Source organism: Pezoporus wallicus, unplaced genomic scaffold (genome assembly GCF_028554395.1).
Source record: "Pezoporus wallicus isolate ANWC-B61680 ecotype Strahan unplaced genomic scaffold, APGP_CSIRO_Pwel_v1 contig_9942, whole genome shotgun sequence".
Taxonomy (NCBI): domain Eukaryota; kingdom Metazoa; phylum Chordata; class Aves; order Psittaciformes; family Psittacidae; genus Pezoporus; species Pezoporus wallicus.
The window spans coordinates 27,609-52,095 of NW_026641239.1; the positions used below are offsets into that span (position 1 = coordinate 27,609).

The 24,487-nt window shown below is 47.4% G+C and overlaps 1 protein-coding gene across 11 annotated transcripts in view; it reads left to right on the forward strand.

The window, feature by feature from the left end:
- The first annotated feature begins 1,335 nt into the window (after window positions 1–1,335).
- Window positions 1,336–24,487, forward strand: part of PITPNM2 (phosphatidylinositol transfer protein membrane associated 2) — a 131,892-nt gene continuing 108,740 nt past the window's right edge. For 2 of the 11 annotated variants that reach the window (XM_057422610.1, XM_057422614.1), the window contains exons 1-2: window positions 1,339–1,712; window positions 17,646–17,745. The gene's annotated coding sequence lies outside the window, so the exon portion shown is untranslated. Of the gene's footprint in view, window positions 1,713–12,909; window positions 13,126–17,263; window positions 17,283–17,308; window positions 17,328–17,645; window positions 17,746–24,487 lie in introns of those variants that run through there. The other 9 variants (XM_057422615.1, XM_057422616.1, XM_057422620.1 and 6 more) reach the window with 8 other exon arrangements.

The window sequence follows — 24,487 nt, forward strand, 5'->3', positions numbered from 1 at the left end:
TTCCAAGGAATCCAGCACAGGACAATTCCAGGAGTCCACTGTTGTGCTGATGGAGGAAAACAACACCTACAGCAAAAGCAAGCACAATTTTCCTGACAGATGTTAGGAAGAAGCAGGTAAATCAGTTCAGCTTCTGTTGCTCTCTCCCCTCGTTCAGTCCCGTGCTGTTCCTAGTCATGTCGTCTTTTTATTATTACAAATTGTGAGTCAGAATTTATTTTTTAATCAAAAGCCCTCCTCCATCTGTTGGAGCTCTTCAGGCTATTTCTGTTCTATCCTAACACTGAAGGAGGAGGGGAAAAAAGCCCATCGAAGTGTTGTTCTTGGTGCGCTTCTAGGCCAGCCTTTGCAGACAGGTCTGCTGGTGGGTTGACCTGCCGGCATGGTGCCTTTGGCCTGGTTCCTGAGGCAGAGCTGCAGTTCCAGCTGAGATCAGTGGGAGGCCGGAATGCTCAGCGCTTCCCAGCATCCGACCGCACGCATCAGAAGCGAGCGCGGAAGCGGGTGTTCGCCGTGGGAACGTGACTGCGCTTTGCTGGGCAGCTTTTTAATCCCTTTAACGATTCTTCCCCTTAACATCAGCAAACTGGGGACAAATAAGGGCTTTTAGAGACCCAGAAGCTTGTGCTTGCCCTGAGCAGGACTTCAATCACCTTCCTCTAGACTTCTTACCCCTGCCACCTCGCAGCTCTGTAGGTGTTTATTACCTTTCCTAATCCATTGGGTTTTGCCTGGAGCCTCAGGCTTTGGTCTGCCTGCCTGCTCTGATGAGACACGTGTTGTTTCCTCTGGTAATGATAAACATTACAGCTCCTTCACCGAGAGATTTAACCTTTGGAAATGAGCATTTCCATCGGTCCGCATCTCTAAAATGCAAGTTAGAAATGGGGCCTCTTTGCCGTTGATGCTTCAGGGCCGGGAGCCTGAGCCATCAGCTGGTGAGTTTGGAATTACCCTGCTCTATCCAGGAGCTGGAGTGGAGGAGGAGCGCTGAGGTGATGTACCCTTAAGGAAAGAGAAAAAGCTGAAAACTGGCAAATTTGACTTTTTTTTCCCCTCTAATACCCCTTAGTGATTGTTTTCCACTCGTTGCAGCGCGCACTCAGGCTGCAAAAGGTGCCAGGGGCAGGGTTGGGCCGGGCCTTTGCCCACTGGGGCGTCTGTGCCTCGGTAGCCGTTGTTACCATCCCTCCTGCGGGCACGGCTCCGGCCGGGCCCCCTCACCCCGACCCCGCCGCGCTCCCCGCGGCCCCGGTGCCGGTCCCCACCGCGGCCGGCAGGCGGCGCTCCGGTCCCGCCCGCCGTGCGGGAGCGCCGGCCCGGCTCGGCGCGGGGAAGGAAGTGGCGGCTCGGCGGCGGTGGGCACGGCTCGGGCGGGCGGATAAAGCTGCCCGGGCGGCGCGGCAGGGCAGGAGCGGGGCAGAGCAGAGCCGGTGCCGGGGCTCTTCGCCTTCCCCGCTCCTCCGCTCCCCTCCCCTCCCCGCAGCTGCGGCGGCCCGCCCGCCTCGCCTCCCCCCGCCTCCGCCGTCCCCGCGCCGCGGCAGAGCCGGCGGGTGAGGAGCTGCCTGCGCCCGGCCCACCCTCGCCGGGGATTATGCCAGCGGAGCGCGGGCATGTCGGCAGGCAGCCACCCGTAGGCAGCGGCAGCCGCCGAGCCGCCGCGGCATCAGCAGCACCAGCGGGAGCCGCGGCCGCTGCGCCGGGAGCAGCCGGTGCGTGGCAGGGGGACCCGGGGGGCGGCGGGGCGGGCACCCTGGGCAGGGCCGGCAGCGGGCCTGAGGGGAGCGTGAGGTGAGGGGCGGTGGGGGTAAGGCCGGGCCCGCGGGGCGGCCTCAGCCTCCCCTGAGGAGCCGGGGCGGCTCGGCGGGGCCTCGGCGGGCGGCGGAGGAACGGCCCCTGAGGGCCGCGGCGGGCGGGCTGGGTCGTCCCGCCCGCGGTGAGCGGGATGCGGCGGTGGTAAAAGTTTCCCCAATAGAGGAGTGAATGGCAGGGAGGGACGGGTCTGCGGGCGCCGCAGCCATAGCCGCGGGTGCGCGGCTCCTCGTTGCTGCACGGGTTGTACCGAGAGGTTCGTTATCTCTAACGTACCCTGCGGTGAGGTGATGGGGTTTGGCTGTGGTGCACCCCCGTCCGCGCTCCCTTCTCTCCGGGCTGGCTCGCTGGAGGCAGCAAACACCTTTTCCCTCTGCCCTCGGTGGCGGTTTGAGTGCCGGGGTTGATGGAGTCCCCCCCACACCGGGCTCCTGGCACGGCGGAGGGAGCGATTCTCGGTCTGTGGTGGCTGGAGGTGCACGAAGCCGGGCTGGATGTCAGGGAACGGTGCCGGCTGCCTTCAGGCGCAGTCCGTGTGAGGCCAAGAGCGAGCCCAGCCCGAGGGAGAGCCTTCATCCTGGCCGCGACCCTCCTCCTCCTCCTTCCTCCCTTACCGCATCTCCCAGGGTTGAATTCCAATGGGTTCCTCTATGGCAGAGGCACCGGGATGAGGCCTGTGCTGTGGTGGGGGCCCTGGGATGAGGCCTGTGCTGTGAGGAGGGCAGGAAGGCGCTGCCCGGGGCTGGTCTCCCCGCCTGTGGTAGGGGAAGAGGGGTGAGAGCTGCCCTGGCCTCATGGAAGGAGTAACTTGGCTGATTATGGCTAAGGAAGAACAGTGTGGGCTTTTGGGGCTTGAGGCTCCCCTGCGGTAGTGAGCATCGCTGGAAATCAGCCATGATCCCCTTGCGAGGACTGGAGCAGGAATTTTCCCTTTACAAAGAGCAGGTTGCCCATTCCTTAGCTGGATGATGGGCTATAAGAGGGGATCCTCTCCTCTGGGCCTGGCCATCCCTTCTCACTTGACAAACTGGTGTTCCCAAATGACCCTGGGCTCCATTCTGTAGAATGCTGCTGCCCCATGGCAGCAGGCATCAGCACGAACAACTTCAGCTTCTCCTCCATCTGTGGGAGGGTTAAATCCCTTCCTTCACCTGCTCCCCAACCCCTTTCGCTCCACTGAAGGAGCCCAGAGGAGTGCACTCGACATGGGGCTGGAGCATCATTAGCAGAGCCCCTCAGCGTAGCGCCCTGCTCAGTCAGCCACTCCATTCAAACCTGTCACATTTCATGTTAAAACGCCACGATTGAGGCAAAGTTTATTTAAATTGTGTATTGAAGCAAAAAGCAAAAGTTTCTTCTTCTGTGAGTACCTGCTCTGAAGTGAAAGCTTCCATCTTCTGTGGGCTCTGTGTGTCTGGAAGCAGCTAAGTGGGTAACACGATGCCAAACCCCATCTTTGAAGACATAATCTGCATGTGCTGAGCTCTGTACATGACACCGGTTCAGCAGGACAATGGCACTAGATTAGTCTTTGCAGACATCAGGATTTAAACAGGAGATGGCTTGATTGCACGTCGCAATGTCTATGGCCTGTAGGATTCCTTATCCTCCTATTCCATACTAATTCCCTCTCCCTGCCCACATCTTTCTCCTCGCGCTGTATTTTTATCACGTAGTTTATTTTTGTCGTGACTGCGTTGTGCTCCTGAGTAACACAAGAAGACTGACTGCGTTACAGAGTTCAGCGCTGCCTTCTGAGTGATATTTTCCACTGGTGAATAGGAGATGGCTGTTTGCAGGGCAGCCTTTCTCCCGGCCTTTGGCAGACCTCATGCCTGCAATGGTCAATAGATCGCTGTATGCCTGGTTATTCTGACAGGTAACCACCTCGTTGTTTTGACCCCGTGCTGCTGCTTGGTAATTGAAATGCCTCCTCGGGATATACGGAATAAAGCATGGCCAAGCATGAAAGCACAGCTGCAGGCTTGTCCTGGCTTGCTGTTTCTCACAGGAATGCTGCTCTGTGGTCCTGGCAATGTGTTCTGATTGTGGCAGCATCTCCGAGAGGGAAAGTGAAAGGAGCAAGCAAGGGCTGGATATGCAGCTCATTGTGCTTCTGGCTTTGCTAGAGCAGGCTGCTGGTAGGTTGCTAGGTTTCATTGATCATATTTAAGTTTCTGTCAGTAACTTTTAATTAAAAACATGGTTGATACCACTTTAATGAATGTACGGATGTTAGCCATCTTCATGCATAAAAATGCTTTTTAATTCCCTTACTATTCCCTTTATGGCCCTTAGATGCTTTTGTTACCATTTAAACAGCATACAGTAGCAGCTGTTTATCTTCTTAATACAACTTTTTCATGCATCTGCGTTGAGGAAACAGTAATGGTTTGAGTAAACAATTCCCTGGTATCCTTTAACAGTATATTTTTAAATAACTTGGCAGAAAGGGTTATAAGTATGTCAAAAGAGTGAACTCCGAGGCTCTTGTTGCTGGTAGCCCTATACCTAACCTAACTCTGCGTAAGTTGTTAGCTGCTCCTCATGCTTACATGGGGTGGTGAGGAAAGTAAGAAGCTCTCAATGCACGACTTTTGATTCTGAGGAGCTTAACAAGGATCTTTCCCCCCAGATGATAACTTCTTATTAAAATACCCTTTCTATTCTAGGTTTGCTTCTGATGGTGTATTTCAATGCGTATGTCGCCTGTTGTGCATCTAACAGCCCGAGCGTTTATTGTGATTTGCCATCTGGCTCGTGGGAGTTTTATCTAACTTCTCATTTGAGTTGACAGCAACCAGTTTGGAGAGACCTTGTCCTGATGTGTTTTATAAGAGAAATTCTCAAAACTCACAACTGACAGTGGTGCTGAGGGGTTTTGAATTGAAATAGTCTCTTTCTAGTCTCAGTTTGTTACTGCTTCTGTGAGTTGGCCAAACAGAGAAGCAGCACATTGAAAGAAGCTAATTTAAGGTTCCTCCAATTAATCCAAACCAACATTAATCTTCCCCCCCCCCTCCGTTCAAACAAAAATCTTGTCATTCACTTGCTGTCTTGGCAGCCTGACTGGAAGGTTTCGGAACATGGCAAGCGAAAGCTGGTGCTTACTCCTGGGTGTAGTTTGACTCATGCCATTCATGCATATTCATAGTAATGTCCTGTTCTAGGACCAGCATGATCCGTTGAGAAACAGGTTTTTTTCACATGATGTTCTTTTAGGCTTCCTCTTCTTCGAGACTCGTGCCTTGTTTCAGGGAGAGGGGAGAAACGGGCGGCAGTGCCTGTCTGCTCTTTGTTTTCTTCGAAGGAAAAAGCACCATCTAAAAGCCATGGTTTTTGTAATAGCCAATTGCTCTAAATGGTGATACCTTTTAATTTATGAATGCTGACATAGGGGATGATGTGATTAACATTTTGTTTTGCCTCCCCAAATCAGTAAGATATTTCTAGATTTAATTTTGAGCCTGAAAGCGTCTTACGGACAAAAATGTTGTGTAGTATTCAGTGCGAATGGAAACGGAGGAATTAATGGGGGCAAGGAGAGAATAAATAAAACACTTTATTTTTAACTTTGTTTCCTGGGCATTGGAGGAAATCCAAGTGCCACGATGTTGTACGGGGGCAGAGGAGGCTGTGTGAACTCAAGGGGAATGTGGCTTCCCTGATCATGGTGTCCATGCCAAGACTCCTAGGAAATTTTAAATGAACAAAGTAACGAATGATATTTAGATGTTCTTAATGTGAGGAGAACAAAACGATTGAGCTCGGGGCTAAGTCAGATCCTACCACTTCATGGCGCTTGAATCAGCACAATGCCAAGTCAGTATGTGGAGCTCCTGAAGTCATCCTTGTGTGTTTTCCATAGGAAGGGGTTTTGACAGTGGGACTGTATTGGTGGTGTTTTTCTTAGTTTAACTATAGATATCTATCTCCTTAGAGCTCACAGCAAAATGCTTTGTTACATCCCACTGGAGAGCTTAGAAACCAGTTGGGAAAAAGGCATCTTTCTTTTTGAAGGGTGGCTGTGGGGATCAAAGGATGCTCCTGAGAGGTGGCAGTATTTGGAGACAGAGCTGCTTCCCACTTTCTTGAGTGTGTTTGATACAGGGTCAAGCTTCAAAGGGGAGAAGAAATAAGAGGTTGCTTAGGCAAGTGGAGAGAAATAGTTATTGAGCATATGTGGGTGCAGGGAGCCGCATGATTTGCCATGAAAGAGCAGGAAGTAACAGGGCTCAAACCTGCCCTGGAGAGCTTGGGCACATCTGAGGAGGTCCCAGCTGCCTGAATTGTCTTTCATTGCAAAGCCAGGAGGTGCAAGGGAAGACCAGCCAGGAGGGGAAATGAGCATCTCCTCCTGCATTTGGGCTCCCATGTGCAAGGATATAACAAGGATCTGGTTACCCTGGCTTTGGTGGTTAACACAGCCCAGGTCGGTAAATGGTGTGGAAAGCTACAGTGAAGCTGTCAGCCCTGTCAGGGTGCTCCTGAGTTCGGGAGCGAAGGTGTCGGGGTCATTGCTCCTGCATCCTCTGGGCTGGTGCCTGGCAGGAGGGCACATACCAGTGCTCTGAGTCTGCAGCCGCAGAGGGCAGGGACAGAAGGTAAACACCTCTGCTGGTTAAGCGGTGTGCTGGGCAGAAGGAACGTGGGCACCCTGAGCAGCAGCCGCTCTTCCAGTAACCCTTTATAGGAAAGGCTGATCCTTGCCTTCTCCTCGCTGAGCTGCTGCTTGAGGACTCCAAATTAGAATGGGTTTTTTCCTGCTGGCTTTTAAGCAGCCTCCAGCAAATCCTGCTCAGGCAGGTTTGAAGAGATGCACCGTCCAGAAATGGGTGTCCTTGTGCGCTTCAGAGTGTTCTCACAAAAATCCCAACCCTGAGCACTGGGTGTCTTGGGTAGCGAGGGCTCTGCATGGCTGTTACAGCCCTGACTTTGTGGTGTTTGGACAGCTGAGGTTGGTGCGTGCTGTGGCATTGTAAGCAGGAACCTTCAGACTCCTCTGCAGGAAAGCAGTTGAGATTAGGTGAATAGGAGAGGCTCCCTTGATGTGATGAGGAAAAGTGAGTGCCAGTCATCATTCTTTGTGCCTTTAAACAGCAAAGTCTCCTGCTGGAGACCAGATACTGGGATTTCTGCTTGGGGTTTTCTAAGAGTTTCTATAGCCTTGTCATGGATAGGGGGAACAGAGGTCTGGACAGTCCCGTAATGACTCAGGAGGTTTCCCACTAGCTGGGAAGGCGTATCTGATCCTTGCAGTGTAACTGGGGGGATTTGGGAAAGATAACAGTGAATGAGCAGCTGGAAGTTTCATAATCTGTCATCAGGGCAGGGATTCCTGTAAGGGACAGGGAAGTTAACTCTGATTTGTTTGGATTGCTGGCACTTACATCCCTGAGCTTCAGGACACTAATTCAAGCCCATTAACAGCCTTAACCCACAGAGCAATGACCTGAGAAGGCGTAGTGTGGAGGGTGGGAGTGTGTGTAATCACATCAGCACCTTGAGGCTTTGGCGTATCTTGGAACTCCCAGGGCATGGCCGCGTTATCTCCAGCTCTAAAGAAGTTTGATGTTTGCATGACTTAACTCTGGATGTGTAGTGGGGCCTTAATTCCATTATGTGCTTTGAAAGGTTAGGGAAGGGCTTCAGGTTTTTATAGTACAGCCATGATAAACAGCAGCCCAGCTTCTGCTGTGCCTCGAATGGGTTACTTGTAAAGAATCTGGTTTGGGACTCGGTGGATTGCTCTGGGCTGTTCTTAGATGATTTGGGTTGGAGTCAGAGTTACCTCTCCATAGGGAACCCTGAAGGGCCGTGAGCGTTTCTTAAGAGGTAAAATAATGGGCAGCCATCAGTCACTCATGTTCGGAGTGAACAGCAAAACAATGTTATGTACGTATTTATATATTGATGTGATGTGATTTATGTTTTATATACATAAGAAGACAATTCAATGGGAATAACTTCACTTGTGATTGTAATTTGTTTCAAGATCAATACCATAACTTAAATATCCTCCTCCTAAAGGTAGAAACACTGCAGAATCACTTTCTCTCTGTGGGTGGCTTACCTATTTTAATGTTATGGGGTTTTTTTTTCCTTGAAGAAGGAAATAGACATTTTATATTTATCATCTCAGATGAAATGGAAATCTAAATATTTACATCTTTTCACTGGATCCGAGGTTGAGCACCAGCTGTAGGCGTTGCCAAGCTGTTTCGTTGTCTGCTTCGCTGGGTAGGTTGATTTCTTCAGGGCAGTGGGGAGATGGAGCCTCATATTTCTGTCTGTTATCTCCTATTCAGGCTCTGCATCTGGAAGGACTTCCCCCTGTGGCTTTGGAGACCTGGCCTTACGTTCAGAGGGTGTTCTAGCCTAAACATGCTGGAAGCTAAACATGTGTTATCTGCAGCAGAATGCAGAGTTAACTGCAAACTGTGAAACCGGAGGGGGAGTTCAGGATGCGAGTATGTAAATAGCTCGGAGATATTTTGTGAACAAGAACAGAAGGGGGAGGAAGGCCTCTCGCTTGCTTTTTCTCTGCCATCCTCATCTCCTCAGTACCACTCACCGTGGCTGACTTTCAGTGCTCTTTACAAGCAAAGGTGGAGGATCACTTCTGGTTTAAACAAGGGTAAACCATTAGCAGGCACCTGAAGCGTTTCAGATCATGGCTCAGTAGAAGAGACAGCAAAAGTCCAGGAGTTTTGTCTCTGGTTTTGCTCTGTCTTCTTTATCTCCAGGTGGGCTGTTAGTTTTTTGACCGTGGTGCTCTTAGACTTTAGATCCACCAAAGCAAACTGATGGAAAGTGGACAGCTTTCGTTTTCTCTCTCTCCTTTATTCTTAAGTGTTGTTTACCCAGACTCTCAGGACCCATTATTTGTCTAACCTGCATCTGGAGTGTAAAATATTGTTCCAGGTTTTAACTTCAACAGATGGTAAACATCTTCCATCAAATACCTCCAAAGATGTCTTTAGCACGGACACAGTGTCTTTTGTCTGTTTGGGGAGGATACAATAATTCTTACTGCTGTCTTGTGGTTACATTTAATGCCTATAAATAGGGTTTTCAGAAAGGCACATTTATCTAAGACGTTACCTCTGTGAGAGGGAAGAGCAGATTTGGGCAAGCTACCTGATAGTGCAAACTTTTTACTACAGCTTCTGTGTGGTGTTCTGCCTTCCTGGTTTTAATCTGTCATTATGTTTAGGAGGGCAGGAGATGGTTTGACGTGATTGCTGAGGGTGCGCGCTCTGATACCTCCGCCTGATGCTCTGCTTGGAGAAATAGTAGTATTGGAAATGCAGCATCACTGTGTTGGGGGGAGAAGACTCTGGGTAATGAAACTTCTCAGAGTTGCAGGTTCTTATGAACTGTTTTCTAACAGCAACAACTATTTATGCAAAGCTGTAAGGAAAGCTGCTCCTTAATGTTTTGTAGGTGCTTTTCTTTCTGAGCCTGACGCTCAGTGGACCTCATCAGGTCAAGAGCCAGATCACATCTACAGATACATCTGTGTGAAGAGGGTGGAGGTGAAGGGCCACCTTCTATTGTCCTTCTGTCCTTCTCCATACAGTTGCTCCAGCAGAAAAATGAGCTTGACATAAAGGGGAGATTTCATTGTATAGCGGAGCATCTGTGTTATCAAAGACGGATATGTTGGAGCACTTCTTTGTTTCCCCCCAACTCTGTACTGCGTTGTCTGTAAGTCATTTTGCTGACAGAACTTATGTTTTGTTCCTTATCAGAGTAGAACTGAAAAATGAGGTGATGTTTTATCTTAAACATCGTTACCAAAATCAGGGAAACTGTGTTGAGAGTATTCTTATTCCTGCTTTAAAGGCTAGGAATAATTTGACTTGTAGACCTCCCTTTCTTCCTAAATCAAGTTAATAGCAGCAGCAGCTAGGAGAGGCAGTTTCTGATTATAAAGAGGTTTGGAGCCTGAAAAAGTCCCTTTCTCTGTTTGAGAACCACCTTTTTAATACTCCTATCAAGTATTCTGCAAAGATCTCTTGCAGCAAACTTGTAGGTTGTGTAGATGTCAGTCTTCCCTATATATTTTATTTATCCTAAACTTCCTAGAAGGATGCATGCAGATCAGCTTTTCAAAGCTTTTTTAATATGGTTTTATGTGGAAATGTGGGATCAAGGATGCAAAAGTTATCTGGAACTCCTTGGGGGAGTGCAGCACATTGGTGTCAAGAGCTGCTTGCAGAGAGGTGCTTTTTGCTGTTGTTTGGGGTTTCTGGAGGTTAAATCCCTGTTTCTCAGCCCAGGTAGGTACCCCAGGGCCTGCTGAATGTCTGAGGTTCAGCCACGTGTGGTGAACCTGCTGTGAGTGATGGCTGGGTGAGTCTCTGGGTGCACTGGTGCACGGGGTCTCACTGATGCTTATTTAATCTTTATCCTTGCAGTCTGTAGGGCAGCAGCTGACCTGAACTGCCTGGTGTATGTAACCTGAGCAGTGCTACTCTCCTGCTATGGAGCCAGGCTGAGAGAGCTGGGCTGGTTCAGCCTAGAGAAGAGAAGGCTCCGGGGAGACCTTAGAGCAGCTGCCAGTGCCTAAAGGGGCTACAGGAAACCTGGAAAGGGCTTTTTAATGAGGGCTTGTGGTAACAGGACAAGGGGGGAATGGCTTTAAACCTACAGAGGGGAGATTTAGATTAGATACTGTGAAAAAGTCCTTCCCTGCGAGGGTGCTGAGGCGCTGGCACAGGGTGCCCAGAGAAGCTGTGGCTGCCCCATCCCTGGCAGTGCTCAAAGCCAGGTTGGACACAGGGGCTTGGAGCAAGCTGCTCTAGTGGAAGGGGTCCCTGCCCATGGCAGGGGTTGGAACTGGATGAGCTTTAAGGCCCCTTCCAATCCAAACCAGTCTGACACTGTTATAACTTGAGTAGTTACTGAAGGCAGTATAAACACAGGCACGCACTACAGAGCCCAGGGGCTTAGCATTGTTGTTATCATAAGATATTCCATCTGGAGGTGGAAAAAAAAAAGCCCTTTTGGGTTTCTTTACCTCAAGGCTGGCAACGAGTGCAGAGTGAGTGACATATTTCCATTTGACTCATCTGTTGTCAAAATGATGACACCCTTGAGTCACATTAAAAATGAGACCTTGTAGGTGAGCTGGCTCTTGGTTCTGGTGAGCAGGGAGCAGCTGTGTGTTGGCTTTTTGATTTTGTCCTTGCTAAGAAAATGCCTTTTTTTTCCTGTCCCTGCAATGGGATGAAATTGATTAATGCTGCAGCATTAATGTTCTGGATGAGAAGTAAACAGCCTGTTTCAGGTGGAATGCTGGATGGTAGCCATAAAGATATTCAAATAACCTGCTTTATAGCTATTTAAAGCCCTAAAACCAAAAGAGAATTAAAGAGTGCCCAGTAGGCAGATGGTTGGGAAAGGAACACCCCACGATCAATGAGGCAATATGTAAATATTTTCAATCATTACCACAGTACTGCTGTGTTGACATTGAAATTCCATGGGACTCCTCATTGATCAGCAGATGAGCTTGGATAGAACGGAGGATAAAAGCCCAGTACTGAGCGTTATTATGGATTGTGGGTTCCATCGAGGTCTAGGAATGGATTTCAAACCCTCTTTAAGCATGTTCCTGACACACTGTGCTTCCTCCCTGGCTGTCAAGCACCAATTGGATTATTTCTTGAGCTTTATTTCAGGTGAAATGCTGCATAGTTGAATAATTCTTCTCCACTAATTGCCACATTTATATGGGAAAGGGCAAGGTGGAAGTGATGTGGTGTTCTCTGCTGGAAATACACCTGGTTATAAATGGCTGGAAAGGAAGAGAAATCAAATGGGTGAATTAAAGTGAAATTTGGGAAAAGGTGCTCCTATAAGCAGGCTGCAGGGACCTCGTTGGGCTGATTCACTTGGGAATCTTCACCGGGGTGATAACACTCTTGTGCATAAAACATGAAGTGCCTTTAGCACACACAGGTGCTGAACCCACCAAGAGGCTTTTGCTATTTTTGTCCCTCTCCTCCTCCACTTTTGTGCTCCTGGAATCAAACACCGTGTAGGTTTTACTTCTCTCAGAGGGCAGTTGGAACTTGCCTCTAAATAGGTGTTATAAAAGCTGCTTTTTGGGATCTGAACCTCAAACTTACTTATACAAAACATAACTGCCTACCTCAAACCAGTACCATGGCAGCGCGGAGCAGGTGCTGCTGTGTGCAGCTCCTGGGATCCCGCCGTGGAGGCAGGATGCTGTCTGGGGAGGTGGGGTGACCTGGAGGCTGTAGGGAACATTGCCACTGTCGGTGTGTGATGTTAAATGTGAACTCTTCCCTCTTTACATAAGCTGGTGTGAGGTCCGTAACAATCGTGGGTGTTATATATATGTTATATATATATATATATAAACCACCCAATAACATAAAGGGTGCATATGTGGTTTTCTAAATGTATTTTTCTCACAGCCTAATGAGAGCAATGGGTTGGAACACCTCACACCCCAGTCCCCCATTTCCTACGAGGGAATAATGACTTAAAGGAGGGAGAGTGCTTTGCAAAGGAAAAGCATCATTGGTACAGCAAGCTCCAGAGCCTAGGCAGCTTTGTGGAAACATTTTGCTGTTTGCTTCCTCTCCCTTCCCCCTGGATCTGGCTGCTTCCAGTGAGCTCAGGATGCTGTGCTCCTTAGGGAATGTAACCCCAGAGGCACTTTGGAGAGTCCAGATGCTACAAGCATCAGACAGAGGAAAATGGTTTAGGAGCCTTTTCAAGCTGCTCCTATTTTCTAGTTAACTGCTGCATGTATTTTGCATGTTGATTGATTTCCTGGCACGTCCCAGAGCCTGTTCCTCTGATTACAGAGTTCTGCAGGGTTTTGAATCTCTTTCTCTCTGGTTTGTTGCTTTTCAGTTGCTCACTTAAATTCCCTTCATGTTTTCAGGTGGCTAACAGAGAGCAGAACAGAAAACACCTTCTCTGTGGGTACAGGACTCCTGTGACTCTTTGTGGTCTGAAGCTGATGCTTCCAAACCACGGGCATGCAGTGTTTGACCACAGCTGACACTCATTCAGGCTTAGTGTTTGTTAATGCAGATCGTGCAAAAGCAGTAGGCTGAGCTAAAGCAGCTGTGGTGTTCTCCAGGAGCAATTTTGCCTGTTCATTTATCCCTGCAAGGTAGTGCTCTCTGTGTCTCTGACTCTGCACAAGCAGTGTGTGAGTCTTGCTTTCTGTTGCCTTTGCTCGGCAGGACTCTGCTCTTGGGTGTGAGAGACCAGAACACTCACCAGTGTGTTCTGATCTGCAGTTGTCACCAAGTGTGTGTTCAGGTAATGGTGAGGTGGGAGCTCTGTTGTGCCACCAAAGTGTTTTAGTGACGGTACACCTTAGGAGCAAGGAGTGAAAAGCGGACTGTAACATGAGTTAAGCAGAGAAGCCTTCTGAAGCCATCAGAAAGCGTCTTGTGATTAATCATCCCTCATGGAAAGGTAACTGCTAGTTCTGTTAGGGTAATGTAGTGTTTTCAGTGTGCTGAGTATGAGCCACTTTCCTCTTGCAGGGTGGCACCTCTTCCTACTTGCAAAATGTATTTGCATGTCAGTCTGTGTAGTAATAACTGTGGGGTGCTGCTGTGTGCCTTGTGTGATGAACTGGCTGCTGCTCCAAAGCCAAAAGTGGTTTGGGTTTCTGAGCTTCTCTGATGCCCAGAGATCTCTTTGGAGAGATCCCACTTTCCTCAAAGGGCTTTGAGGGAAGCAAGTTTGTAACATTCGCCTTTGCAAATCACCCATAATAAAAATGTTCTTCTAACCTTTTGGGAGCTCTTGCATTAACTCCTGTTTTGTTGGGTGGCTTCTTCCTGGTGGTTTGGTTTGGACAAATGTGTCCCTTGATGAATAATGCTGAAGGCTCCTGCCTTTCAGTAGTATAAATTTAAAATAGAAGCAGTTTTAGCTGTGTATTTGATTACCACTTATCACAAAATGTTTCTGAAATGCAGATAGGGTTAATTATTACCAATCTAAAAGAGGCTTAAAACTGACAAGCTTTGAGTTTGAATTTTGCATTGGTAATCTGTTCTCACACCTTAAAAATAAGTAAATTAAGAATAGCATCAGTGAGGCCTCTGCAAACTGCAGTGATTTTTGAAAGCTCTGACTTGGGAATGCAGTCGAGGTGAATTGTGTATGATTATGGCAGAGAGCAGGTTTTATAAAGATGTCAGGGTGTCCTAGACTCCGTTAGTGATCTGCTTCTTTCAGTTAGGGAAAATGCTGGTGTTTACATTTCCCAAAGGCAATACTTTCAGTTTCTGTTGTTCCGAAGTGCTTTTGCTTTTAACCACTTTTGATTTCAGCACTGTTAGCAAGCACATAGAGAGCTCCGTCTGTTTGGAGTAATTGTCTCAGACTTGCTGTCACTGAAGAGAAGTTGTTTTGTCACCCTTCCCAGCCTAGAAACACAGGGGGAAAAACCCCAACCCTGAAACTGAAAAGGAGAAAGCTGGTAGGAAGCTTCAAGGTTGGTTTTCTTAAACTGAGGAGGCGTTGTGTGTGCTCTCTGGGTTGGCACAGCTGCCCAGTGAGGCTTTTGAGATTGCTCCCACAACGGGTCAACCAAACACTGAGACACGTTATGGGTCCAGCCCTGCTAATTCTGGGAACTGTGTTGAGCTCCTCAAAACCAAAGGAATGGAGTCAGCCTGTGTTTATGTGCTTAGGTTACGGTGGATGTTCCAGCACCTATAGAGACTTGTCTAGCTTGTGAAAACAGGTGTAGGCTGGATAGTGAGAAATCCCAGTGCCTTGATGAGTGAATTTTTGTATGACATGTAAAAAATACTAAGACTTAACCAGACCATCTATATATTGGGTTAAAAACATACATATATATATATAATCCCTTTAAAGAAGAAATGGAATGTGAGGGCTCTTGTTTACTGGGAGCTCAGTGTGGTAGAATGGCTAAAAGACTAACGAGGCCTTCCTGGAAAAGCCTCTAAAAGTTGAAATGCAAAGCAAGATTAAAATGGTCTATTTGAATGTATTTCCATCATACAGATTTGAATAGGTGATTTAGGGAGAAAATCCTTTGGGCTTCCAATCATCGCATTGTATAGAACAGCAGGGGAAGAAATGCTTTACATGTCGCTTTCTGGAAAGAATTTTTTCTTAAAGGATTCCTTAGGAATTTAGTGGGTTAATTCTGCCCCAAAGCCCACCCCCAAACTCTTGACACAGGTTGATATCTCTGAAATAATCAGATATTTTCCTTTGACTGATGTCAAGATGTAATTTTAAAAGCAGCGATGATTTTCCCTGTTAATTTTGTTGTGAGCTTGCAGTGTCCATTTTAGTTATGATCTGGTCTCGACTCTATTAATAGCTGGAACAAGAATGATAGTCAATAAATGGAAAGAAAACTAAGCTTCGGCTTTGTAGCACATGGCACTCATTTGGGTGACATCAAGGAATGGCGTCTGGTGAGTCTGAAAGACAACTGCATCTATGTGTGTGTGTTGCAAATACTGGCTTGTAGCTCGTCCTGGATAGCTGGATCAGGTTGGCTCTTCATACGTGGTGCTTTCACCTCTCAAAGTGCCCCAGCAAAGCTAAGGAAATGCTCTAATACCATTGTCTGGCTGGAGTGTTTCCTCTGCGTGGTGCACATGAGGATGCAGACGTGTGGTGGCTGCTGTGAGACCACAGTGGAAAGTTGTACGTGAGCCAGATCTGGCACGTGGGAATCCCTCATCCGTAAGACTCAGCTCAGACTCCATAGGGCTACAGACTAGACCTGTGGTTTCCAGCTCAGCTTAGATCCACATCTCATAGTTGCATCACAGGAGGTTTTGAGGTACGTTGAGCAACTTGATACCCAGCACTTGTTGTTGTAAAGCCAGGCTGGGAAAGCAGAAGTGGCATTTGTGCTCCATGCGAGTGGCTCAGCTCTGAATCAGCCGCTGACGTTAATAAGCATTTGTGGACTAAATATACTTTTAAGCTGTCCGGCTGCTTGCTCCCGGCGAGGTCTCTGAGATTAGTGGTCCTGAAATGTTACTCACGTTTGCTCTTCCTCCAGGATCAGTCTGACCTGTGCCAGCACTGTTATTGTTTTAAATGGCTGTGCAAGGAGGTACAGAAGTAGAGTGGTCACTTTTCATTCAGCTGTTGGTCAGACATAAATCTGTCTGTTAACTGGAGCAGTGTACCCCAGCTGAAGATACCAGTGGTTTTCCCAAGCATGGAGCAGAGTATATTGGTGTCTTCTTATAACCCTTTGGTTGTGGATGCTGCTCTTAAGGGTTGAATGCAGGTCCCAGTTGAGGAGATGCATTTCTTTGTGTGGATGTGGACCCAAATTTGCTTGTTCTGGTGCAAAACACAGCTCCTTTCCTGACCTGAAGGGGAAGGGAATACTGCTGCAGCCTTGGAGTTCAGTGAGTTAAAGGCAGCTTTACTCTGAGCGGGTGGCTCTCTGGAGTGTGTGGGAGTTGCTGAGGCCCAGTCCCCCTTGCATGCACGTGTGGCCAAGTTATCTGCTGCTCTCTGTTGACTTCCTGAAGCCGTCTGCCTGCCCTGAGTGACTTGGCAGGGGAAGGGCTGCACATAGTCCATCCAGCTTCCCCTTCTCCATCTGCCCGGTCAGACCTTGTGCTGCTGAGAGCTGTTGTTCTGTTCTGGCTGTTGCTTGGAGGGCAGCAGGGGCAGACAAACAGAGGATAAGCCAAGAAATTAAGGAAGACTTAAAGGAACTTGAATATACTCAGGGAGGTCTAAGAAACATAGAATAGTTTGAGTTAAAGCTCATCTAGTTCCAAGCCCCTGCCATAGGGGCTGCCACTAGACCAGGTTGCTCAAAGCCCATTCAACCACGAACACGTCAAGAAGAGAGTGGAGTGATGGCTGGGTGGGGGATATAGCACATGTGTGTGCCCTGAAATGCAAACCAGGTGCTTTAAAGGTGGCATTAAAAACAGTTTCCAGAGATTGGAGGTAATGATGAGTCTGTGCCTCTTAGAAAGGCAATGTGCTGCTTGGCATAACGAAGCAAACCACATAAGCTGCTTGGCAGGTAACACTGTGTTGCCTGCTCTCAGTTCCTTCTGCTCTCAGCCCTCCTGACAAAAATCAGCCTTGGAGGAAAGCAGGTATCTGCTGGCTGGGAAATGAACTGTAAATGGGCTGCCTGGGGTTGACATTTCCTGAGCTGTGTGGGAAGGGAGCTGGGTCTGTCCTCCTGGGTGCTGCTGCTTCACCAGCCCTCAGGCCTGGCTGCTCCATCCTCTGCAGCAGCCATGGGAGGTGCCTTCTCTTCACTCCTCCTCCAGGTGTGGAAGGACTTGTGGGGTTTATAAAGGCAGCTCCAGTTTGTTTCCACCCTCGAATGTGGGATCCTGCCTGGTCTCCGGGGAGCTAACTGGAGGAGCGCTGCGATGTGATGGTTTTAGTGTGTGATGGGGGAAATACTTGAGGGGAGAGTTACAGTGTTCACAGAGAGCAGATGAGGGTGGTCAGCGCGACGCGTGCGAGTGGGTTTTCTTCTTTCTCTTTTTTGCTTTGTTTTGGTTTTGTTCTAATTTCCATGAGTTGGAGATGCCGATGACTCAGGGCTTGGAACGCACTTTAAATCCCCGAGGTGCTCACTGCCGCCTACTATCACGTATTGAATTTCTGACATACCGGAGGGATGTCTGCAGAGAAACTCTGATGTGCAATTAGAAAACGTTGTAGCTTTATGTTGTTTGCATAGGAGCCGTTAGCATGGTGTAGCTGTGAAAAGAATGCAGCTGTATTCTTGCTGTTGATTTCCCATGGCAGTTAAGTGACTGTGTTTTATCTTCCTCTAGGATGTTGACACATGTGGACCAACAGTGACATCCTTTTCCAGCAATGCTGTCTTTACTCCCTCCTGTGTTCGGAAGCATCTAGAGAGATATTTTGCAGAAGGTAGGTCCTGGCATTTCAGCTGGGTGGCTGTTCTTTTTCTTCTACGATAGGGAAAAAACATTTAGATGTTACTAGGGAGAATGGTAATGAGACTGATGGATGCTGCTGCTGGTGAGAGTGGGGATTAACCTTACCTTGGGTTCCACTTGAATAGATGCTCAGGGGGAAACATGATAAAATGGAGTCTGGAAGAATGGCTGGATGAGGTTTGGCAGTCAAAGGACATGGTTTGCTTAAATTGCACAGATGTGTGTGTTGGTAATAAACCTCTTTATAACGAGAACTCAAGCTCTTTGCCTGCTCCTGCGTAGTCAGCACCCTTGTTTATCTAAAATCTTTCAAATAAGTAAGTTAAAGGGAGAATGGCTGCGCAGATGTGAATTAACATAAATTCTTTGTGTATATTTAAATCTAATGTGGGCCTTTTCCCCCAAAAAAATCTTAACCTTGTTGCATGTTATTTGTGTTGAACTAAGCAGTGTGCAGCCTCTGGTGCCACCATAAAATTGTGGTTAGTTTCTACCTTTTTTCCTTCCTCTGAACTTCTAATTTGCTTTACATTGCCAAAAGGATTGATGTGCAATATAGAATGTAGCTGATGAAGCAAGTACCCTGGGGTGTTCTTTAACAAGTAAAAATGAAGAGATTTTATGCTCATAATGAATGTATGTACCTGCTACTCTCTTGTGCTGTCACCTATGGAGTGCTGCTTGTGGGTTCATTGTGTATGTGTACCAGCTCTCATCAGACCTCTTCTGTGTGGATTCTAGGAATGCACAGCATAGTGTCAAACCTGCCTCCAAAATTAGTGGCTGAGCAGGGGTTTTTCAGTAGATGGGGTGTCAGCTTTAGGCTGAATGTGTAGTTTTGCATCATCTGATTTCCCCCAGTACATCCCTCACCGTTCCCATGTTTTTTCCTGTATCAGAAAGGGTGTTTTTAACTTTCAGCTCCACCAAATGTTTCCCTTTGCAGTGATGCTGTGGTATAGCAGCTATGCATTTCTCCTGCTGGATGCTAAAACTCCTATTGCTGGTTTTTGCTTTAAGAGCAACATATTTGTGGGAAAGAACAGAAAGTATAAATGAGTTTGGATCCGAGGCTGTTCACTTATCAGACTGAAATATCTTTTCAGTTTCTCTGGGTTTATACCTCAGGATCGCAGCAGTTGCACTGAAGCTGCAATGACACCAGCTCTGTATTAACATGCAATATCTTGACCAGAAATCCTTGAAAACTAAGGGTGATTTGAATACCTTAGTAACCTCGTGTCAGGAAATTGGCTCCCAGTGAATACATTGCCATTCCCCATGTCGATTCCCTTCCTGAAGCCTCTTGCTTCAGGATTAGCAGAGCCAAAGGCCATCCTGGGTAGGCTGCTCCCGGTGCTGCAGCTTGTCCCACTGTGGGACACTTGATTTCTTCAGGAGGGAGCCTGACAGCTTCTGCCCACTGCAGCTCTCTGAAGGAGCTGTGGACAGGTCTCTCTGGGAACAAAAGCTGCTGTCAGCAGCTCTAACAGAGGACAGGCATTAATTGCCATGTGGATTTGTGCTCCTGTGCTGAGGGAGAACATCTACGTCCCAAGAGCTTTGCCTCCCTTGCTTTAGGTCACGCACTCCCCCTTTGCTCCCCCCATAAGCTGTTGTAGAGGAGAGTGTGTTTCTCTGAATTAGTGGTAGCAGCAAAGAAGAAATGCAGTCCTTAGCAATATTTAGGGTTTGCTTTGCCCCTAGGCTGTGGCTCTACTCATTTCACTTGCCTGAAGGACTTAACAGGGCTGAGATCTCAGTAAGAGAGGTGCCCAAGTGGTCATTAATTTCCTGAGCTGGTGAGGGAAAACTGCCTTCAGAACTGTATTCACACAAATGAATTTGTGCAGCTTGCGTCACTGGAGAGCCAGTAATGCCTGTGGATTGACAGGTAAGGAATGGAGGGAGAAAAAATGGGTTTTAAATTGTCAGGGAATGCAGCCTTCATGAAAACAGAAAAAGCTGAATAGCAATGTCCAGGCAAATGCTCTGGTGCAAGGTAATTTTCCCCTCTGTTCTACCAGCTTCCCTGTGCGTCCCTTTGCTTTTCCAAACCTGGAGGGTTTGAATCCAAACTGCTGGACAGAGTGAAAATGATGGGAGGAGGGTCCTCTGCAAGTCATGCCTGGCAGTGTTTTGCATAGAATCGTTTCAAAACCTAGGGAAGTGTTCTCAATCTCTGCTGGGAGCAGAATGTGAGGGACGTGTGTGCACACAAGCCCTGAGTGCCTGTGATGTTTGCAGCGGGGGACCTTGGCCAAAAGCCACTGGGAGGAGCAGTGTGATGGGGGAGATGGGGGATGCGGAATGAGGAGGTATCTGCTGCTCGGTCCTTGAGCATCCTCATTTCCAGCTGCCCAGGGGCACTGAACTGCCTTTGTGTGTTTCCACCAGTCCTGTAACTGCAGGAATCAGGGTGGGATGAGGAGTGAGGGTTTCTGTAAGAAGAGTCAGAGACTGACGTTGGGCAGGAGGCTAATATATGTGAGAAGGGAAAGTAGATGAGGTGAAAGCAGGTGGAATTACAGGGTGCCTTAGGTAAGATCCGAGGCAGGCTGGGGACAGAGGTCTTGTGCTGTCCCCTCTAAACAACTTGTGCTCCTCACTGAAGGAATGTATGGTGACTTGTCACAAGGAAGCACAGGTTTGCTTTGCATCTGGGTCCATCTAATGCCCTTCCAGCACTCCCTGCCTTGCCTGTAGCACCTGACTTTATGCCTGTGTCACGCTGCGCTGTGATTTTCCACCCCTGGCTGTGTAATGTGACAAGCTTTTGCCCTTCCAGAGCCCTGTGTCCTTTTATATGGACACAAATTGGGGCTGACTCTTAAATTTTCTGTGTCCTGTGCTTACAAGGCGACTTGCTGTGACATGATGTGAGAATTGCACCCCTTGTGTGGGTAAATCTATGGAAACAGACTGACTGCAGAGGAATCTATCCTGATGTTGGCTCCTTCGGAACCTATATTGCAAAACACTTTACAGTGAGTTACATCAGGTTGGTAACACTTTAGAGAGCTGGGTGATGGCTGCATTTGTACTGGCAAGGAGAGGAACCCTGTTTGGTAGCATAATGGAGCAGTAGAATTGTGGCTTTCCCCTGTCTTGATGGGTAAAGGTTGTGGGTTAGTGTGGCACTTGTGACAGTGCCAGGCAGGGAGAAGGGGAAGCTGCTAATAGATAAGGGAGGGGAAATGGGGTCTTGTAAAGGTAGGAGATAGTTACAGGTAAACTGAGTTAGACCTGACAGTCTGGGGCATAAGTGTTTGGAAAGGTACAGAAGGATCCCCTTCCAAAAGAGAGAGTCTCCTGTATAGCCTGGCGCTATGGAATTTCTACTGGAAGTATGGGCAGGTTTTTCTTCCTGTTGTTTTCCTCCTTATACCATAGAAACACTAGACACGAGGAACTGTTTAGTCATATATATTTAACTGGGAGGAAAGAGCTGTGACACTGGTGTGGTTGTAACCACAAACTAACTGACAGTTTCCTGCTGCAAGTAGCTTTCTCTAGATCTAAACCTTGCTCATTTGTGTTCCTCTGTGCTGTTGAAATGTCTGAGGAAGATTCCACTGCTTCTGGCTGCTTGTTTTTGACAGTCTGTTGTAATCTGGGGGATGGTGGCGTGAAGAGAGATCATTGCAGCACTAATACGAATTCAGGTGAAAGTCCAGAAGGCTTCTCTATTTTACAGTCTTGTATAATGTAAAAGTCAAGAAGTAACCCCGTTAAATATGTGTCAGGCTGGTTTTGCAATTACATTTGCATGTACCTCTGTTTATTTCTCGGGAGAAAAGACCTAATCACATGAGCCTACCTGCATAGCTGATATTTCCATGGCATCGTTACTTGCTTGTACCTCTCCTACCTCCTCCCCATTCCTTCTCCTCTGTGATGTGTTAAATATCACGGCTGCAGAAACGAGGGCACGTTTTGTCCCTGCTGTTGCCATTCCAGCTGGAAAGCTTGGACAGATCCTTCCCTTGTGGGTTGTGATACTGTAAATAAAGGCTCGGGAGGTCACACGTTTTCCATCTCAAGTTATTTTGATTCCAGTGCTGGAATGGGGGGGGGGGGGGAGGGAGGAGAGAAATAAAAATAAGGTAACAAACCCAAACTGGTCTGGTTTGTTGTGGGAAACGGAACCCATTAATGCAAAGGGAAAACCATTGTTAAAAAGCCCTTCCAAGAAGACTCAGTCTTTGACTAAAGCTGAGACTTGGAGAATTGGAGTTGAAGATTTCAAAGGACTCTTCCATTAAGCTTTGAAATCAAAGTTACGTACACAGGAGAGGCCCTGAACAGCAAACTCCTGTCATCTGATGCTGTTCATGGACCACTCTGAGAAATCTGCTGGCTAGCTTCAAAGGCATATTGGTGTGACTCTACAAGCATATTGGTGAGTAGTTTTACCTATGTTCGTGCGATACAGTTACTCAGATGCTTAAATGTCAGTTAAGTGGGCTTTTAAGGATGGAGTTGAGATATTCTGGCTGTAGGTGTCAGTGGCTGTGATGTATCTTGTGGTTTGGCTGTAGTCGCTGCCTGCAGCCCAGGGCAGCACCTCATGGCCTGGGGCACTCAAGATAAGTGATAGGGTTCTGAAAGTCAGCACAGGAACCCAGTGTGTTGTGGTGGCTTTTACTGCTGCTGTTCACAGCTGGTGTCCTGCATCTGGCAGGTCTGGTCTCAGCTACGTCCCTTTCTGTGTTGGCGTTTGAGGCTTTGACTGTTGACAGCAAACACTGCTTAGGTTTAAACTTGGATTTCATACTTTGATATTTGTATAATCATGGTTTGGATTTACTAAGAAATGAGCTCAGAACAGGTCCATTGGGCTTCCCTTGGGCTTTACTACTGGGTGGTGATATGCAGAGTATGATTAATTGTGGTTTACAGTGGAGAAACTAGCAGGTACTGGCAACTCTGTCCCTTACTTCTGAGTTTTGAAGAGGCCTTTTCCTGGTGAAGATTTCTTGGTTATTTTTCGCCAAAACAGGATACAAAAAGTAGGTATAATTTGTCACTGCAGAACTCTCGTTGTACTTTGACACTGCAGAAGTATTTGTTTTTCCAGAAACTGTTATGTTTATAAGTGTACAGCAGGAACAAGAGAGTAACATTCCACATCTGGATGTTAATCTCTGCACAGGATAGTCTTCGATTCAATAACTTTTCTTTTCTTCCTTGATCTTCTTTTGCATTTTTTCCCTTTAATGGGTACATGACATATGGACATAAAAAATAATGGCCCAATTTCACCCCTGCTGTAGCTCATTGACGTCATTAAAGCTACAGCAGGGATGACTTGGCCCAGATTCTTTAAAAATAAGACCTGATGAGCAACCCCTCCTGGAAAAGCTCTATCGAGAAGGTTGTCCTGAGCGTAGCAGAGAGCAGATGCTGTGCAATTCACTGTGACATTCAGTAAGATTCCCATTGGTGCCCTTCCTGTGAAATGGGAATTTCACCCTTCCTGGAGGGGAGACCACAAGGCTTGTGCTTGTGGACCTGCTTTTATCATCCCTCAATGGTGGGATGGAAAGGGGCAACTAATGAAGTGAGAGAAGGCCTCTTAAAGGCAGATCTGGATGGAGACCTGGCTTGCTTGGAAGTTGTTTGAGATGTTTTCTCTGTCTGAGCACTGAGAGCCAAAAGATGGGAATCGTGGTAGAAATGTTCTGTTGCCTTGGGCACATTTTTAGGAAGACTGTCTCTGTTTTGTCTCTTTGTGCTTTTCTCTAGCTGCTCCCTAGAGGTAGTGTTCTCTGCAGTGTCAAAGTATTGTCATACAAGGATTAGCCATCTGAACACGGCGGCTCTCTCTTCCCTCACATAAAAGGGGCACTCCTGGGTTCAGTATCTCAAAGTAGGTCTAAGGTGGAGCTGCTTTTGCAGGCCATATTGCCCTTTTTATAACGTGGCATAGAAATAGAAGTTACAGGGAATATAGGTGAAAGAAGGCAGTGGAAATCATGGTGAAAATAGAAGATTTGACCTTGACTGAGCCTGAATTAAGCTGAAATGTATTTTCAGATCTGAACAAGGTGAAAACGGAGACGAATGTGAAAGGTTCTCAAGAGCTGTTGACTTTCCATTTACTAATATAGTGGCGGTGATTCGTGGATGGCAGTTCTGAAAACCTTTATGCTAACTCACAAAGCATCTTGCTTGCCGTTATTTATAACTGCAGGAAGAAACACCTTTAAAGAGCAAAGCCCCAAAGCTCTATGTGTGGTGGGTAAATGCTTGATCACCATTTGTACAGCCAATACTCATTGCCTACAGCATCTTTAATTTAACTGAGTTCTTGGTGGTAATAACTTGCAGTGAGTCCAAGAAATCAGGTAGTTCTTCTTCCAATGCCAGACTCTTCTGGTCCACTGAATATAACTGCAAGAACACATAGTTCTTCAGAAGGAAAATGCTTACTGTGTTTTTGGTGACAGCTGAAGCTAACTTGGGAGAAGGAAGGATGGAGCAAATAGCACTGTTGTCTGCTCATGAGAGCGTGTTCGTTTTAAGGCAATTGAAGTTGGAAAGTTTCTTGCAGGCGGAAGCCAGGATAGTGTCAAAGTGACATTCACTAGTATAAATAGTGAAGGGAGAATTAGATCTGTAAAATATATTCAGTCTTTTGATTAGTCATCCAAAACTCTGCTGGTGAGAAATCTGGGCTTAGCCTGATAAATGTCCTGCTAACAGTGGAA